At 41.6% G+C, this 16,673-nt stretch overlaps 1 protein-coding gene across 10 annotated transcripts in view; it reads left to right on the top strand.

The window, feature by feature from the left end:
• The window catches only part of GRB10 (growth factor receptor bound protein 10), a 196,274-nt gene that overhangs the window by 85,199 nt on the left and 94,402 nt on the right, over positions 1-16,673 (top strand). The window contains exon 2 of one of the 10 annotated variants that reach the window (XM_087432947.1): positions 15,406-15,620. The exons of the other annotated variants lie outside the window; for them this stretch is intronic. The gene's annotated coding sequence lies outside the window, so the exon portion shown is untranslated. The remainder of the gene's footprint in view (positions 1-15,405; positions 15,621-16,673) is intronic. 10 annotated transcript variants of the gene reach the window in all.

The following is a 16,673-nucleotide window of genomic DNA, read 5'->3' as shown; positions in this document are numbered from 1 at the left end:
TGTGTGACAGTGGTTGGCTTTGTATTCCAAAACATTGTTTTTGGTACTAATGTAAGAAAATTCTGACCTCAGTTCTCCCCTTTAAGGGAAACAAATTCTGAAAAAGGGAAAAATACTTGGTTGTGATATCTTCACCTGTTTCCTTTCCATGAACTGACTTCAGCGAGCCAAACTTCAAAATCAATTTCATGTGAGTTATCCCGGGATGCAGCGTAAAGGCACCTTGATGTTGCATGTTGAAGGCTCCTCCACGGTGAAATCCTCTTGATTTTGGCTTTTCAGTATTTACACTTAAGCGAGTTTTACGTGTATGTACTCTTGGTATTTCTCTACCTTTCTATGATCCCTTCTAATTCTTCTAGTTAATTTCTGATAGGGTCATCATGGGAAGGAAAGGAGATATTCTACAAGGATGCAAGAGTTAGTAAATTAGGTCTAATAAATGCAAGCTTGGGTACAAGATGGGAGCCTAGAAAGGGAGCCAGTCTGATCGTGAGATGGAACAGGAAAAATGTACATGCTGGCCTTTTGGATTATTAGAGAGTTTAAGTGCAAGAAATTGAAGGACTTAGAGCTGGTAGGAATTAGAATAATCAGATTTTTTAAATTGCTTGATGAGAAAGAAGATGAAATTTAGCAAAAATAAAAGCTGGGAGCTGACTGTGAAGTCAAAGAAGTTTTTTCAAGTATTAGGAGATTTGTAAAAATAGTCAAGATTTTCTGTGTCAAGAATACTTGCAGGCTCATCTTTTAGAAAACTTTCAAATGAAATGATGCAAAGAAAAGAGTACCAGTTTGTTAGTATTTTGGCTTTGAAACTTATGAAAATTTACATCTAATACATTTCATTGCTTACAAATGGTCTCATTTAAACGGAAATAATCCAAGTCGGTGTTAATGTTCATATAAAAATTTATGTTAATACTTGAATCAGAAAACTAGAAAAATATTACACCGAAAGAACTTTTTAAAGCTTACCTCTCATCCTGTGCCTTTAAGTTGTGCGTTCAAATATCCCATAGATATCACAGCTACTCAGGTGGTACCATGAAGGGAATGTGCGACGCAGAAGGTAGACTGGGCTTCCTGTGGCCGAGAGCTAATCGTTCTCCTGGGCAGGAGTCACGCAGCAGGCAGGGAAGCTGGGCCTCTGACTGTCGCAGCACCTGAAGCAGGGCTTCAAGGAATGAATGAACGTGTCTCTATGTTGAACTCAGCTTCTGCTCAGTGACCCAGAGAGTTCATACTTGTAAGCACAGCCGTGATGCAGGCCGCCTTTCCCTTCAACCTTCAGTAATTCTACACACATAGCCTGTGAAACAGGAAAACCAAAAGGACTCAGCCTGGCTCAGAAACGGGACAGACGTTGCCACAGAGCAGTGAGCAGTGCCAACGCCAGTGCCCATGGTTACAAGTCTAAAAGCAGCACCAACGGGTGGAGGCAAGGTCCCAGGCCACGGTAAGGGCCAGGCTCACTGCAGCTAGCCAGGAGCTGGGGTGGGGCTCCTCTGCTCTTGAAAGACCCTGGAAAATAGTGCCTGTGAACCCAAGGCCAGACAGCAGGCACAGCGTGCAGCTGGGGCTAACCCACGCAGCCTCTGCATCCTTCCCTGAGGCAGCAGCCCTGAGCACCCCTCCTCCACCACCACCCAGGGAGGGGTAGGTGGGAAGGATGGCAGAACAGAAGAACAAAGCACGACCCACACCAAATGAGTCTGCAAATCGATGTTCCCAAGCACGTGAAGCCATCTCCTACTAGGAAGTATAGCTGACAGAGTCATCAGATCGCCAGTTTACATGTGCATTAAAGATGGGTCTGACACAGTCTTCACAATAAGTGTGTTTGTAATGCTGAAGGAGATGAAAGAAAGAATGATACGTGGAAAAAAGGACAAGAAACTAGGAAACACAACGGGAAGAAATGAGGCGAGAACAGGTGGGTGCAAGCAAGACTCCCTTAGAAAGCTTGGAAATGAAATATATAGGTATTGGCATTGTAAAAAATGCTGGATTCCAGCTAAGAGAGTTCACGAGCTGGAGTCTTCTTGCTGAAGCACAGAGAGACATGGAAAAGCACGAACGACTGGTAGACAAAGACAGTCAGTCTTGAGGAGAAGTGGAGGGAATGGCGGAGGGGATAATTTGAAAAGATGCTAGCTGAGAATTGGCCAGAATTGAAGAGAGACACAGTCCCCAAACTGTCCTCAAAGCCTACAAGGAAAAATGAAGATTAATTCACATCTAAAAGCATTTAGCACTATTCCAGAAAACGGAAGACAAAGAGAAAACCTGAAGGGAAAAAACAGATTTCCCTGCAGGAGCAGCCGTTGGACTGGCAACCGACTTGGGCACAGTAAATGCCAAAAGATAATGCAGGACGTTTTCAAAGTGCTGTGGGGGAGGTGATAGTCCATCTGGAGTTTTATACCAACATCTAGTGAGAGCAAAATAAAGCTTTTTCAGACAAAGAGTGGGAAAATATGTTCCTGGCAATTCTCACTAAAAGAATCATTAAAAGTTATACTTCAGGAAGAAGAAATGTGAATGTGGAGGAAGGCATGGAGTATAAGAAACAATAATGTGCAGAGAAAGGGATGCAGTGTCATAAATTGAATTCCTTATGAATGGTTAAAGTAAGGTTAAACTAAAACTTCTGATAATAAGACATAGGGAATGTGTGTATGTCTGAGTGAGGGTTGTTCAGTGAGTGGTTCAATCGTAGTAAGACCCCAGTTAGGAGAAGTAAAATGTAAAATAACTTGAGACTACATTAGAACAAAGTATACTTAGTTATGTATTTTAAAATATTGGGTACGACTGAATATTAACTGTAATCATATACCTAGTTATGTATTTTAAAATATTGGGTGCAACTAAATGTTAACTGTAATTACTAAAAGAATATGCATATAGTCTATAGTGTCTAACCTAGCAGAAAAAAATACAAGGAAATATGTATGTAATAAAAACAATCAATGTTAAGCAGAAAAGGAAGAAAAATAAGATGTGAAAAAAAAAATGTCAAATAGAAAATACAAAATAAGATAATAGGAGCAATTCCAAAGATGTCCAGAACGGTATTAACAGCCTTGAATTAGTCAACATACCTAGAACCCTGCGCCTGACAGACAGGCTCTGGGTTCTTTTCTCAAATCTATGTGGCTTTTTAAAAAGTTGACCATATATGGAAAGCTGCACTAAGTTTTAAGCAATCTCTCTCATGTAAGCCACCGTCTCTGACCTACTGTGATTAAATCAGACATCAGCAGAAAAAGTTCAAAACAAAACCTGTAAACGTGTGTGGAAACCTTAAAGCACACCATTACTTCACTTGTGGGTTAAAGAGGAAATCACAATGGAAAATATCAGTTTTTTAGAACTGGATGAGAAGTGAATGTACTACAGGTTGCAAGTTGTGTAATGCTGCTAAAATAGTATTCAAGACTAAAATTTCTGAGATTTAAAAGGAAGAAAACTTGAAATTAGAAGAATGAAGATTGAATAACTCAGGAATGTATGTAGAAGGATGTAATTATGAAAATTAAGATCAGAAATTATTGAAATGATACAGTATCAATAGGAACAAAATCAAAAGCCAATCTTGTGTAAAATCGACCATAACCGCAAATTCTAGTGCAGATAATCAAGAGGAAAAAGGCGCACAGGAAAACCACACGAAGAGCATGCGAGAGAGTTAAAAGAAATAAAACAAGAAAACCATGGGCAACTGTACGCCAATAAATGTGAAAATATGAGGGAAATGGATAATGTGTTGCAAAAATATAAAAAATTGCAGCGTCAAATGCTGGTGAGGGTGTGGAGCGACAGGAACTCTCATTCACTGCTGGTGGAAATGCAAAATGGTACAGCCACTTTGGAAGACAGTTTGGCAGTTTCTTACAAAATTAAACGTACTCTTACCATACGATGCAGCAATCATGCTCCTTGATATTTACCCAGAGGAGCTGAAAACTTACATTCACACAAAAACCTGCACACAGATGCTTATAGCAGCTTTGTTCATAATTGCCAAAACTTGGAAGCAACCAAGATGTCCTTCGATAGGTGAATGGATAAATAAACTGTGGTACATCCAGACAATGGAATATTATTCAGTGGTGAGAAGAAATGAACTATCAAGACATGAAAAGACACGGATGAACCTTAAATGCATATTGTTAAGTGAAAGAAGGCATCTGAAAAGGCTACATACTCAGTGGTTCCAATTATATGGCATTTTGAAAATGGCAAAATTATGGAGACAGTAAAAAGATCAGTGATTACCAGGGGTGATGGTGGGGAACGATGAATAGGCAGAGCAGAGAGCATTTTTAGGTCAGTGAAAATACTGTGTATGATATTATAATGACGGATATATTTGTCCAAGCCCATAGAATGTACGACATCTCTGAGCCCTAAGATAAACTAGGGACTTTGGTTGATTATGATGTACCATTCTAGTGAGTAATGTTGATAATGGGGGAGCCTGTGCATGTGTAGAGGCAAGGGGTGTACGGGAAATCTCTGTACCACCTTTCAATTTTGTTGTGAACCTTCTCTTCTAAAAAATTGAAGTCTTACAAAAAAAGGACCCATCTGAAAGAAGAAATAACCTAGAGACTACCTAAGAAAACCAAGAATATTTCTTCTGCAATGTGAATTAAATATTATGACATGATGGAAAATAGAGCTCTGTGAGCAGTATAGACAGCACTCAAAAGTTTCAGGTAGAGAATTCTGAAGAAATAAAAAAGAATAGTTGAAAGAGAAAAACAAAACAAAACAAAATTGACTCTTGGAGAAATATAAAATCTTAATAAACAAATAACTCTGGAAGAAATAGAGTCAGTAATCAATACCACCCCCTTCAGAAATGCTCAGGAAGTTTTGCAGACGAGTGTCATGAACCCTTCAAGGAACAAATAATTTGTCTCTTTATACAAACTGTTGGAGAGGTAGAGGACAAGGGTCCTCCCACCCATTTCATAATGTTTGTGTAACTTTGAAAGAGATCCAAATTATAGGCTTATTTCACATGTTAACATAGAACCAAAAAGTCTGAGAAAAACATTAATGAATCAAATTTAGCACTTTATCTTAAAACATAAAACAAACAAATGTTATGACCAAGTTGGGTTTATTATAATAATGCAAGGATGCTTTACCATCATTAGACTATGAACACATCTAACGTGTTAAAAGATTCAAGGAAAAGACATGATCATTTCTCCAGAGAAAAAAAGAATATTTAATATAATTTTTCACTCATGTAACACAAAACAAACAATAACAACAAAAAAACCAGTACTGAAAAGAAACCTCCGTAACCTGTTTAAAGTGTTTTTGTCAAAAACGTATAGCAGCCACCAGACGTAATGGAGAAATATTAGAGTGATGTCCATGAAAATCACAAATGACACAAGAATGTCCACTGTCACTAGAGGTCTTAGCCAGTGTAATAAGACAAGCAAACGAAGAAAGAGAAGTACAAACATTGAAGGGAAGAAATGAAAGCTGTGCCTCTCGGCAAATGATGGGCATTTGCCAAGTGGTTATCTAAATAGAAAATCCACACAGATATACACAGACTTTTTAAGTAAATAAGAGTTCTTCAAGCTGGCTGATCTAATGTGAGATCAACGTGTAAGATTTAATAGTGTTCTTGTACAATAGAAAACAATCAGGAAATATAGTACAAAAAGAAATCCCACTTATAATAATAACAAAAATTATAAAATATGTAGGAGTAAATTCAACTAGATTATCCACATTATGAGATGTTGCTAAAGGATGTAAAAATGACCTAAATAAGTGGAGAGCTGTCCCGTGATCACGAATCAGAAGACTTAAATAGTGAAGATATCACATCTTCCCAAATTTAGCTTTAAATTTAATGCAGGTGCAACCAAATTCTACGAGTTTTGGTGTGACTTCACAAGTGGTTCCTAGCTTTAATACGGATGAGCGAAACTCAGTAACAGCTGAGACAACTTTGAAGAACAGGGCTTGTGGAGGGGTGATTTGCACTTTCAGATAGCAAGGCTTCTCATGAGGCGTCACGGTTAAGAAAGCATGTTACTGCTTCAAGGACAGACAAATAGACCGAAGGACCAGAGTAGACATCCCATAAAGAGACCCAGATAAAGTCAGTAGAGCACAGAGAAGCCATGGCAGAGCATGGAGGACGCAGGCCCACGACTGTTCCCACGTGGTGGAGGGACGGCTGGATCCCCACTGCGTTCTATCCACAGTCATCAATTTCAGGTCAGTGAAATCACTACAGGTGAAAAACAAAACGTTTTCATTTATTGGAATAACAAGAGTTATTGAGTAGTGAGAATTAGTGAGTTAGCGAGTAGTAAGAATCTTTATGCCCTCAGGCTAAGCAAGAATTTCTTCAATGAGACTTAGCACAACCATAAGGGAAACATGATAAATTTGAGTACATTGCAAATACAAATTTCTATACAAATGTAATAGCATTAAAAATGCTAAAAGGCACACATTGGCGTGGGAAACATATCTCAATGCGTATAACACGTAAAGTATTAGTGTCCTCAGTTTATATGTAAAAAAAAAAACCTATAAATCCTGTAAATAAGAGAAATAGAAAATCAAATAGAATCAAATGAAAAACTTCCAAAATGCATGAGCAGGCAGTTTGAGAAAAAAGAAAACATGCTGTGTTTGTGTCTGATTCTGGACACTCATTTCAACATGAAAAACGTGGAAACCTGACTGAGCTGGAAATGGAGGAGGCTGGCGCTGTGAGGTCTGTGACATGGGACAGAAAGGCGCCAGTCCCTCTTTCAAGTGTGTCCAAGTGCTGCATGTCCATCTTGCCTTTTGGCGTCCTCACAGCCCTGTGCATCTGTAGTGAGACGGCTTGGGGTTTGCAGTGCAGTAGACTCCGCTCTTGCAGGCCGATTCTGCACAGCCTGCAAAACCTGCAACTCACCCTGTCGATGGCTCCTCCCTGCATCCCAGGGCCTTGCCTGCCATCTCTGTGCCTGACATGAAGTTCAACACTTGGTTCTTCCTAACCAGATGCCTTGGGACACATGACAGAATTTAACAAAGATATGATGCTGTTCTTTCTTCTTCCTTAATTTTCAAGACATCCTCAGATGCTCTGATTATAGGCCTTCAGTTCGCATAATGTGTTTGATGTAGAGTTGGCTGGTTCTTTGCAAGGGACCTGATGTTTAGAGTAAAAGATTCGCTGTGACTTTCCTTGACCTGTTCCTTCTCTGTGGCAAAGAGGATTGGATGCTCTTGTTTTTATTAGCTGGGTTCTAATGTAAGCGGCTTATTTTTGTGTGACAGTTGCTAAAAATGCTTCACACATTTCCTAGTAGCACACTACGGGAAGGGGATGCATTTTCCTTGGAAAGTTTTGTGATAGCTATAATAGCTGGAATTACTCTTGACAGTTTTTTAAACCTATTTTTTTTTATTGTGGTAAAATAGCCATAGCATAAAATTTACAATTTAACCATTTGTAAATGTACAGTTCAGCGGTGTTCATTATATTTACGGTGTTGTGCAATTATCACCAAAGTCTATTTTAAAAACTTTTTTATCACCCCAAATAGAAACTCTGTACCCATTAAGCAATAATCCCCCCAGCCCTTGGTAACCTCTATTCTCTTCTCTGTCTCTATAAATTTGCCTATTCTAGTTACCTCATGTAAGTGGAATCATATAATATTTGTCCTTTTGCGTCTGGTTTATTTCACTTAGCATAATGTTTTCAAGGTTTATGCTGGTTGCAGCATGTATCAGAATTTTGTTCCTTTTATGGCTGAATAATATTTCATTGTACATATATATTGCATTTTGTTTATCCATTCATCCACCAGTGTATACTGGTTTGCTTCCCCCTCTTGGCTATTGTGAATAAAGCTGCAATGATCATGACTGTACAAATACCTGTTTGAGTCCCTGCTTTCAGTTCCTTTGGGTATATACTTAAGGTGGAATTGCTTAATAATATGGTAATTCTGTGTTTAGCTTTTTCTTAACAATATTTTTGAAATGTGATGTTTCAGAGAATTGTGATTTTTAAAAGTTTGACCTTTTCTCATTTTAAACAAGTTGTTTCTGATGGTTATTATTGCTCACCACTGAAGCTGAGCTGTCCTGCCATGTCTCTTAAGAGAGCACAGTTGATCAAAGATGCCCCCAAGGAGCTGAGAGGTTTCAGGTCCATTTATGACGGCCGCTAGAGTCGTCTGCATGTGCATCTCCTCATGGCTGTGTTCCATTTGGAGACAGGGCTGTGTGAGCACCATGGTGAAGCCTCCGGAGATGTATTCAAAACATGGCCCAGGCTCCCTGGAGTCGTAAATCCAGGGATCCAGTGGCTCAGATGGAGACACCGAACGCCAACACTTGGCTTCCTGAATCACGGGGTGCCTTCAAGGCCCTGACCTTCGACAGTCCTGTCAAACCTGTCCCAGCTCTTTCCTGCTTTAGTTTCTTCTCTTGATTTTCTTTAAACCAAAAATATTGGTTGTTAGCATGCAGTTCTAAAGTGCAGAACTATGTTTGGTGGAATGCTTTACTTTCTAGAAACAGTGTAAGTGTAGAAAAAAGATGTGGAATGGGACTATTTCAGAAGCCGCAATATCTCATTAGATGGTCTGTTTCCCAGGTGGAAAAGACCAAAATTAGAAAAAAATGTTACATAGCAGAGAAGGTGAAATAGATCAAGAAATATTGTTTTGTTTTGATTCTTCCCCTTCAGGGAGCCATTCTGAATATCATCATGCCCGGGACAGCCAGGCTCTGGGTTGGCTGTTTTCCTACCTTTTGTCTCTTCTCACGAGGCCCTGTGACAGTGGGCAAACTAGTACGCACTTTACAGTTTAAAGCCTTCATTTTTATGTACCCATCTTGCATAATTACTGTGAAAAATCATAATAGTGATGATGATGATAACTTGGAGTCCTGTGCTAAAACCTCCTTCATGTCTTACGTGTGTTCACTTAGTCATCAGAGGTACAGATAGGGAAACTGAGGCATAGAGCTTCAGTAACTTGCACAGAAGCCACAGAGAGGTCACACAGTGGTAAAATTGGAATCAAAGCCAAGTCCATCCGACTTCACATTTTGAGATAATTTAGGGGAAACATCTAACGTGTGCCTATACATATAAGCTACCCTGTAAGTGTTAGTTCCTGTATCATATTCTTCTCTTTTCTCCTGAGATCACACATTTCTTAAAGGTAAGAAACCACATCTTACTTATCTTGAAGGTTCTTCTATAGTGCCTTGTCCATAAATGTATTTACTAGATAATTGTTTAACGAATTCCTGAACTCATGTGCCATAAATACACTTGTGGGTTCTAGAAAGGTCCTGAGTTCCTGCCTCTACCCTCCATGCGGGTGGTGCTGGTAATTCCAGGTGAGCAAAGAGGATGACCAATTAACAAAGACCTTCCCTTCTTTTGGTGCCATTTACAAGGAGTCAAGTGTTTTTGGATAAGGGATGATAAATGAGAGAATATAAAAATCAACTGAGAAGACAGTGTGGCTCCTACTCATTGTTGCTTTGGAACCAAGCTTGCATTGTGGTTATATGTATACACACACACACACACAAACACACACACAAAGTAACTTTTATTTTCTTAGTATGATTTCCTCATAGTGAAACTATGCCATCTTCCAAAGATGATATTATTTTTCTGAATTACTCAACAAAATCTTGAATGGTAACAAATATTGGCCTCTGGTTGGATATTGATGCCAAAGTTGATTATAATTTTGATTTCTTTTACCCTCCCCCCATGCCTAAACACTTTTTGTTAGGGTTCAGATGCAAAAAGGCTAGGAGAAAAATCATCTATAGTCCTTTTCCCACAAAGTAACTAATACCCACATTCTTTGTGTCTTATGGAATATGAAATGCATTCATGCCACACCTAATAATTGCATTTGCCTATGTCATTAGTGATTCTTCTGCAACATCAGTTTAAATGATAATATTATAGTCCGTTAGATATGTCAGGATTTCTTGCCTTTGTCCTCTATTTCTTATGTGTTTAGGTGACTTCCCTGTTAGAAAAACAGGTTCTTAACCCATTAAGAACTTTTGCTTTGTATTTTAACCCATTGATTCCACCCAACCATCCTATGATTTATAGGATGTTAGTACCCCATATTTATAGAGGAGGAAACTGAGGCACAGAGGTTAGAAGAGTCGCCCAGATCACACCCCAGATGAGTGGCAGAGCTGGGTTTGAACCTGGGACCGTGGGCTCCAGCATCTGTGCTTCTCACCACTGTGCTTTTCTACCTCTGGATTAGCCCTCCATCCTTCTCAGAGGCCACTCATATCTTCCTTTCTTTTTGACTCCTCAAATTTTTCACTGGCTCAAACTGAGACTTCAGCCATAGGGACCAAATTTTCCTTGTCCTTGAAAGCAGCCAAGCAGATCAGATCCCCATAGTCGCCTCCGCCATCCTGGACCGCTGTTTCCTTACCACTCTGCTCATTCCATCCTTTCCACTTGGAAGATCATTTGTCTTCATATGGTAGATGGGAACAAAAAAGGCATTGAGTCAGCCGCTCTCTCTGTGTCTCTCCCGGTGTTAGGCGAACAGCAGACCTCGCCCTTCCCAGTTCTCATTTGGAGCAGGACTGAGACAGCCATTGTCATCTTTTGTGATTTCTCAAGTCTCAGCTCTTCTAGGCCTTCGCCTCCCTGATGCTCTGACAGCTCACGCCAGTCCTGTCTGTTTCCTTTCAGCAGATAATTGGCCTCCGTTAATGTTCCCTGTTTGCTTGAGCTGTCAGCATGCAGGCTGCTCAACAGAAGCTGTGTCCTCGCACTCCTGTTCTCCTGGTGTGCTGGCCTTTCATCTTCTTGCTCTGTAGTGTTCCTGTTCCTTTCATTCATGTGTTCCTTCATTTATTCAGCTAATATCTGTTGCTTGTCCAGGCCACCCCAGGACCGGGGACACAGCAGTGTGTCGTTTTTAATTTATTGGTCATATAACATACGAACCTTTTCATCCAAGGAAGTATAAATTCCCTTCAGAAGTGGCAGAGTACAACTGAGATATAATTCCTTCACTCTTAAGATCAGTGTTGAAAGAATATCTTTAGATTTCCCTTAGGTATAAAACCAGTATATACTATCTCCTAAAAATCTGATATAGTTTTTCCATTATATTACACTTTACCTAAATTAAGTTACTTTTTTTAAACCATGATTAACTAGCCATTTGAGGTAAATATTTTTTGGAATGAGTTATTTTTCTTATATAGTTTTAAACTCTATCATTTTACATTCTAGAGATCTGAAGCTAGAGATTTTCAGTGAGGAAAAGTAACCCTCCATCCATCCCTCAGGACAGAATGTCCTGCTGCCTTCAGGAGTAATGTAACAAGGTTAGCAGTATCACTTTTGTTAACATAGCTAATATCATATAGCCCACGGTGAATTCATCCCCTCTCCAAGTCAGTTCTCGTTCAGTTTCTTACCTGTGGGCAGGCACTGGGCACACGTCTATTTATGCTGTCAGCAGCCCTCGGAGGAGCAGACGGTCCAGCGCAGTTAAACAACTGGGCGCCCAGCATTGGAGCCAGGGGCCCGCCCGCTGCTTCCCCCGCCCTCTGCTCTCTCCCTCAGGACATACCACGGCTGGTGACCGACACCTGCTCCATTCTGGATTTAGTTCTGACCAAGAAAGATTTTAATAATAGTCCTGACCTTTTCAAGGGGGGACAGGGACTAGAGGAGATGGGGGCGCAGGTTGTTGACCCTTCCAGCTCTGTGGGTGTATCTCAAATGTATTGAAAAATAATCCCGGTGGACCCATAGTCTACTTGTGTCTCAAAGGCTCTGAGCACCTTTGCATAGCGAATGCTTTTGTTTGGGGGGTTTGGCGTAGTTAACCCCAGCTACTGACGCAGAGGCCCTAGAATTCTGCATCATACAGCATGGTTTCTACCTACCTTGGAGCAAATGGGGTAACTCTCAGTGACACCGGTTGCCTTGTATTTTATCACCGATTGCCCCTTCTGGCCATTCTTTGTGGCTGCCGGAGTTTTTTCTTAAAACTCAGTTCTGGGAACACTGATCTCCTTCTCAGACACTTCTGGGTCCTTCTGTTGCTACAAGATGAAGTGCAAACTGCACTGAGTGGCTTGGGGGCCCACGTGGCAAGACCTCGCTCTGCCTTCCGGCTTCTTCTCCCGTTACACCTACACACATGTCACCCGGGCACCAGCTGCAGCGACTCCTTGTTTTTCTGGGACCTGCTACTTAATTTTGTCCCTACCTGCCTTTGTCGCTGGGCACCCACCAGTGACACCTTTAACTGCTTCTGTATGTTTGCATCCTATTCCTTCTCTCAGTCCTGACTCAGATGCCACCGCCTCCCTCCTGCGAGCTCCTCTTGGGTCTTCTCCTGTGGCTTTTTCCTTCTCCCCCAAACGTATCACACTTGGCTTTATTTCACAGTATGCCAAGTATGTGTCTGTCTTTCCCATTTATTTCTAGGTTCCTTGAAACCAGGGATCGTGTTTTGTTTTTAATATTTGGGGAAAACTAAAAGAATGTTGGATTTTTAGCCACACCAGGGTAGGAATCAAGGCTCCACTAATAGCTGTGCGACATTGGGTGTGTATTTTAAGCTCTCTGAGCTTGGTTTTCCAATCTGTGAAATGGGCATGATAGCGTTTAGCTCCTGGGAGTGGTGCAGGGATTCTGTGAGATGTCACCGTGAATGTTCCTGTGCTGCCCACCCCCCACACTCTCTGAATTACTCTTTGACCAGTATGCATGCATTGGACATGGCAGAAAGGAGTGCTTGTTAAACAAAATCCTGAATGAGGCTTTTTCTAGTGTTAAGTGTCTGTGCTCCTTGGAGACGTGAGCAGTGAGTACAAGACTTGTTCTTGTATACCCTTCTTCTCTCCTCCCATCTGCAAATGGAGTCCTTCCCCATGCAGCGCCCGGCATCCCACCAGGCGCCAACTCCTTCTGTTCTAATGTGGTCTCTGCGGGCAGAGCTCAGCGTTAAAGGCAACGGCTTAAAGAGAGGTTGATCTTACATCGCGTGAAGCTGCTGTTACCTAGAAGGACAGATTTTTCATTTTGTGGAGGTAATGAAGAAGGTAGTGATGTTTGAAGTGCTGTCTTCTCTCGAGAGGTTCAGCTGCATCCATGGTCGAGTGGAGAAGTGAAAGGCTGTGGTCTGCCAGGGAAGAGAGTGCATACAAAGGGAGAGAGATTTCTCACCGCAGAGATGCGCCAAGGGGAGCGTGGCATTGGCTGCACTTCCTGGATAGAGACTGGATTGGATTGTTCTATCATTTCTGCGACCTCAGGGATGACCAGGTAGGCCTGACGTGGTCAGGTGGGCTCACACAGGAACAGGTCTGGCCTGCTACGTGTCCTGTGCCTAGGGCAGTCCTCCCTCCTGGACAAGTGCCATCCCTTGCTGGACTTAGACAGTCTGGCATTTATTCACCTGATGGCCTGTGTATTAACTGCCTTGTGGGCCTTTTTCCAAGGAACTAAAGGACTGGAGACTCAGCAGCCTCCAGAGAGTTTGGGAACTCTGCCTGGCTGTCTGACTTTCTGGAAAATTCTACAGCTTGATTTATGGTAGCTGGTGACTCCATTTTCCACATATTCAACTAACATTTGCTGAGCATCTACCAAGCGTCAGATGTGAAATTAGGTAATGAGGCAGAGGTGACAGAACACGCAGTTCTAGAAACTCAAGTTTAGTGAGAAAAAAACTAGAGAAAATTAAAATGAAAATGTAACAAGGAAGCAACATGTCCAGCTTTGGAGCTGGGCAGACCTGGATTTGACTCTCTACTCTATGTCTTGGTAGCTGAGTGGCTCGGTGCCTCAGTTTCTTCATCAGAAATCTGTAAAAATGCCTACTTGGCTGGTTGGGTAGGAAGATTAGAAACCACTTGAGCTATGAGATGGACCTGGCAGAGGACCTGGCACTTGGTAGGTGCTCAAGAAGTGGTAGATATTGTTTATCATCATCATCATTAATAAATGCAATGTTATATATAGAAAGAGGGTAAAAACCAAGATGTGCCTCTTCCCCCTCTTGTGAGTCCAGCCTGTGGAAGCCCTCCCTGTGTACTCCTCCAGAATTTGTGTCCGTCAAGACCTGGATTCTGAGAGACACTGTCCTGTGAGCATCTGTTTTCCTGAGCAGTATTCAGAAGGTGCCACATATACGCGTGCTGTTAGTTCTCTGAACTGAAAACTAATTACCATAGAGTAAGCCCTCACTTAGGAACTCTGTTTATTTCCTGATCCAACTCCAAAGATTTGGATCCACAGCAAATCCAGGTGAGTCCCAGGAACCTGTTTTCACAAACAGAGCCTCCCAGGTGATTCTGTGCATTGGACAGGTTTGAGAGGGTCAGATCTAGATAATCACTGCCCCTCCTGCCCCCTCCTGAATGTTCCTTCTTTCCGATTAAACCCCATTTCCATGCACATCCTGGAAAGCCAGCTCCTCTCTCCTGGGTATGTCACTTCTGGGAGTTGTGCCATTTCTTGGAATGGCCTGGTTCGTTCTCCTGGAATGAGTTTGCCGTCCTGATGCCTTGGAAATTGGGCTCTTCTTAGAGCTGTGTGCCCTCTGCTTGACTGTCTTGCCTGTAAACAGAGACCTCATTTTAAAATTCTTCTCTTCTGTCAAGTAATGAGCATATCCGTCCTCGGTGAGTTTCTAGCCTCTGGATACTTGCTGGTTTGGGCACTTCATTAACTCTGCCCAGGTTCTTTTTGTCTGAGGATACAAACTGGACTATGTGCTGCCTCTTACTGCCTGCTTCTCCCTAACCCCTCTCACCAGATGCTCAGTGTGGGGAGCCCTCCTGACGGCTTGAGGTGGTTCCTTTTCTGACAAGCCCACTCTTTCTTTCTTCAGGTTGTCTCCACCCACTGGCCTCCATGAGTTACCACTAAACTGGAGCAGGTTTTAGCTTCTTGGTAGAGGGAGTTACTTTTCCAGAGGTAGTACACGAAGTTTCAAAGTTCCGTATCCCTCCTTGCTACTTTGTGTTTAGCGCTGGCAGCCTTTTCCAGAGCTGTTGCCTAGGACTTCATTACATTTAGGTGGTGAGATTCTTGTCTGTTGTGTTAACATCTGTATTTCCAGGACCTGGAACTATGTCAGATACTTCGTTGGCGCTCGGTAAATATTTGTCGAATGAAGAAAAATGTTGGCTACATGAGTGTATTTTAAATTTATGGAGTTAAATTCATGGAATCATAGAGTCTTAACGTTGGATGGGATTATAAAGACTCTCTGGTGTGTAATTTACCTCTAAAAAAATTGCCTTTTTGAGAGCACTGTGCTAATGAGTGACAGACTTTTGGACTGAATTTTCCCTCTTCAATTCCAGTGTTCTTGGACTCCATTTTTAGAGTTGATGGAAAATGAGAACCTTCCAGAATGACAAGTTATTTGCATAGTTTCTTGCACTCAGGCTTCTGCCTGATTTATGATGTAATAGAAGAATTAGGAATTGAAATCAGAAGGTTGAGAAGAAACACTAAATTGCTAAGGAAGACTTGAGAAGGATGCAGTTCATCTTTTGCCCCTTTTCAGTGATATTTTGTGAGTATGTTTCTGATCTTTTTTCCCCTCTCGAATTGTCTTCTAATAATACAAATAGAGATTGCACAACTGAATTTGTACTTTTTTCTATAATTTGTAGCTTGGGTCCTTGGTCCTTGCATGGCAGGCTGTAACTTTTGGTAATGGAAAATTCCTTTCCTATGTTGTGTATGCTCCATGGTGCAGAATACAGCTGTCTTAAAAGACTTGAAACAGACTTAGGTGATGTCCAGGTGCTTCCTTGCAACAGTGTGGCAGGACAAAATCCAAGAAAGAAGGAAAATTTACATTCTTGTCTAGGTGATGTTCACTGAACATGAGATGCCAGTTCTTGAATTTCAGTGAATGAAATCACTGAGTGAAATGAGTAGCTTGCTTGCTTTTTTTTTTTTGGATAGAATTATTCTACATTTCTTCAAAATGTAGATTAAAAAAGTAAATCTCATTGGAATCAGAGTCCAGTGTGATTAATCATTATCTTACTCTTTTTTTGCTTGCTTGTTTTGGCGGTAGAGGTAGAGTTGTCTGGCCGCCAGAATATTTGCACCTGATTCTGAGATCTGCCCTGGACTTTGTGACATCTCCTTCCCTCTGAGTGTTGCAGTCTCCTGGGCTGTCACTCAGCCCCGCGGTAAGAAGGAGGAACTTATCAGGACGAGGAGACACACCCAGCCTCCTACCCTGAGAGGAACTGCAGTCAGCATTCTGGGCCACTAGCTGCTCTGGGGCAGTGGGTGAAGCGCCATCGGCACAGCTGTGTGTGAGAACACGCAGACTTACTATATTTCTGTAGGTTCTGTTTGTAGAGCCTCCGCTGGTGTTTGAGCTTTGCATGAGCTGTCATAAAATGAACACCTTATCCTAAGATGAAGTTCATAAGATCAAAGCAGGTAGGTTTGAACACCTACCTGCCGTGGTTCAGCAGATTGGTGGAGAAACATACACATTTGTATTGAAAACTAACGTTTGTTAGGAAGAGGAATCCATGTTTAGTGTGATTTAGGACATGAGCAGCCTGGTCCTGGACCTTCACAAGCCAGTCTGCCTGGGGTT

Source organism: Ceratotherium simum, chromosome 1, assembly GCF_057802395.1.
Source record: "Ceratotherium simum simum isolate JZ-2026a chromosome 1, ASM5780239v1, whole genome shotgun sequence".
Lineage (NCBI taxonomy): Eukaryota > Metazoa > Chordata > Mammalia > Perissodactyla > Rhinocerotidae > Ceratotherium > Ceratotherium simum.
Note: the sequence above shows the minus strand (reverse complement) of the source record. Positions and strands in the feature narration are given on the sequence as shown.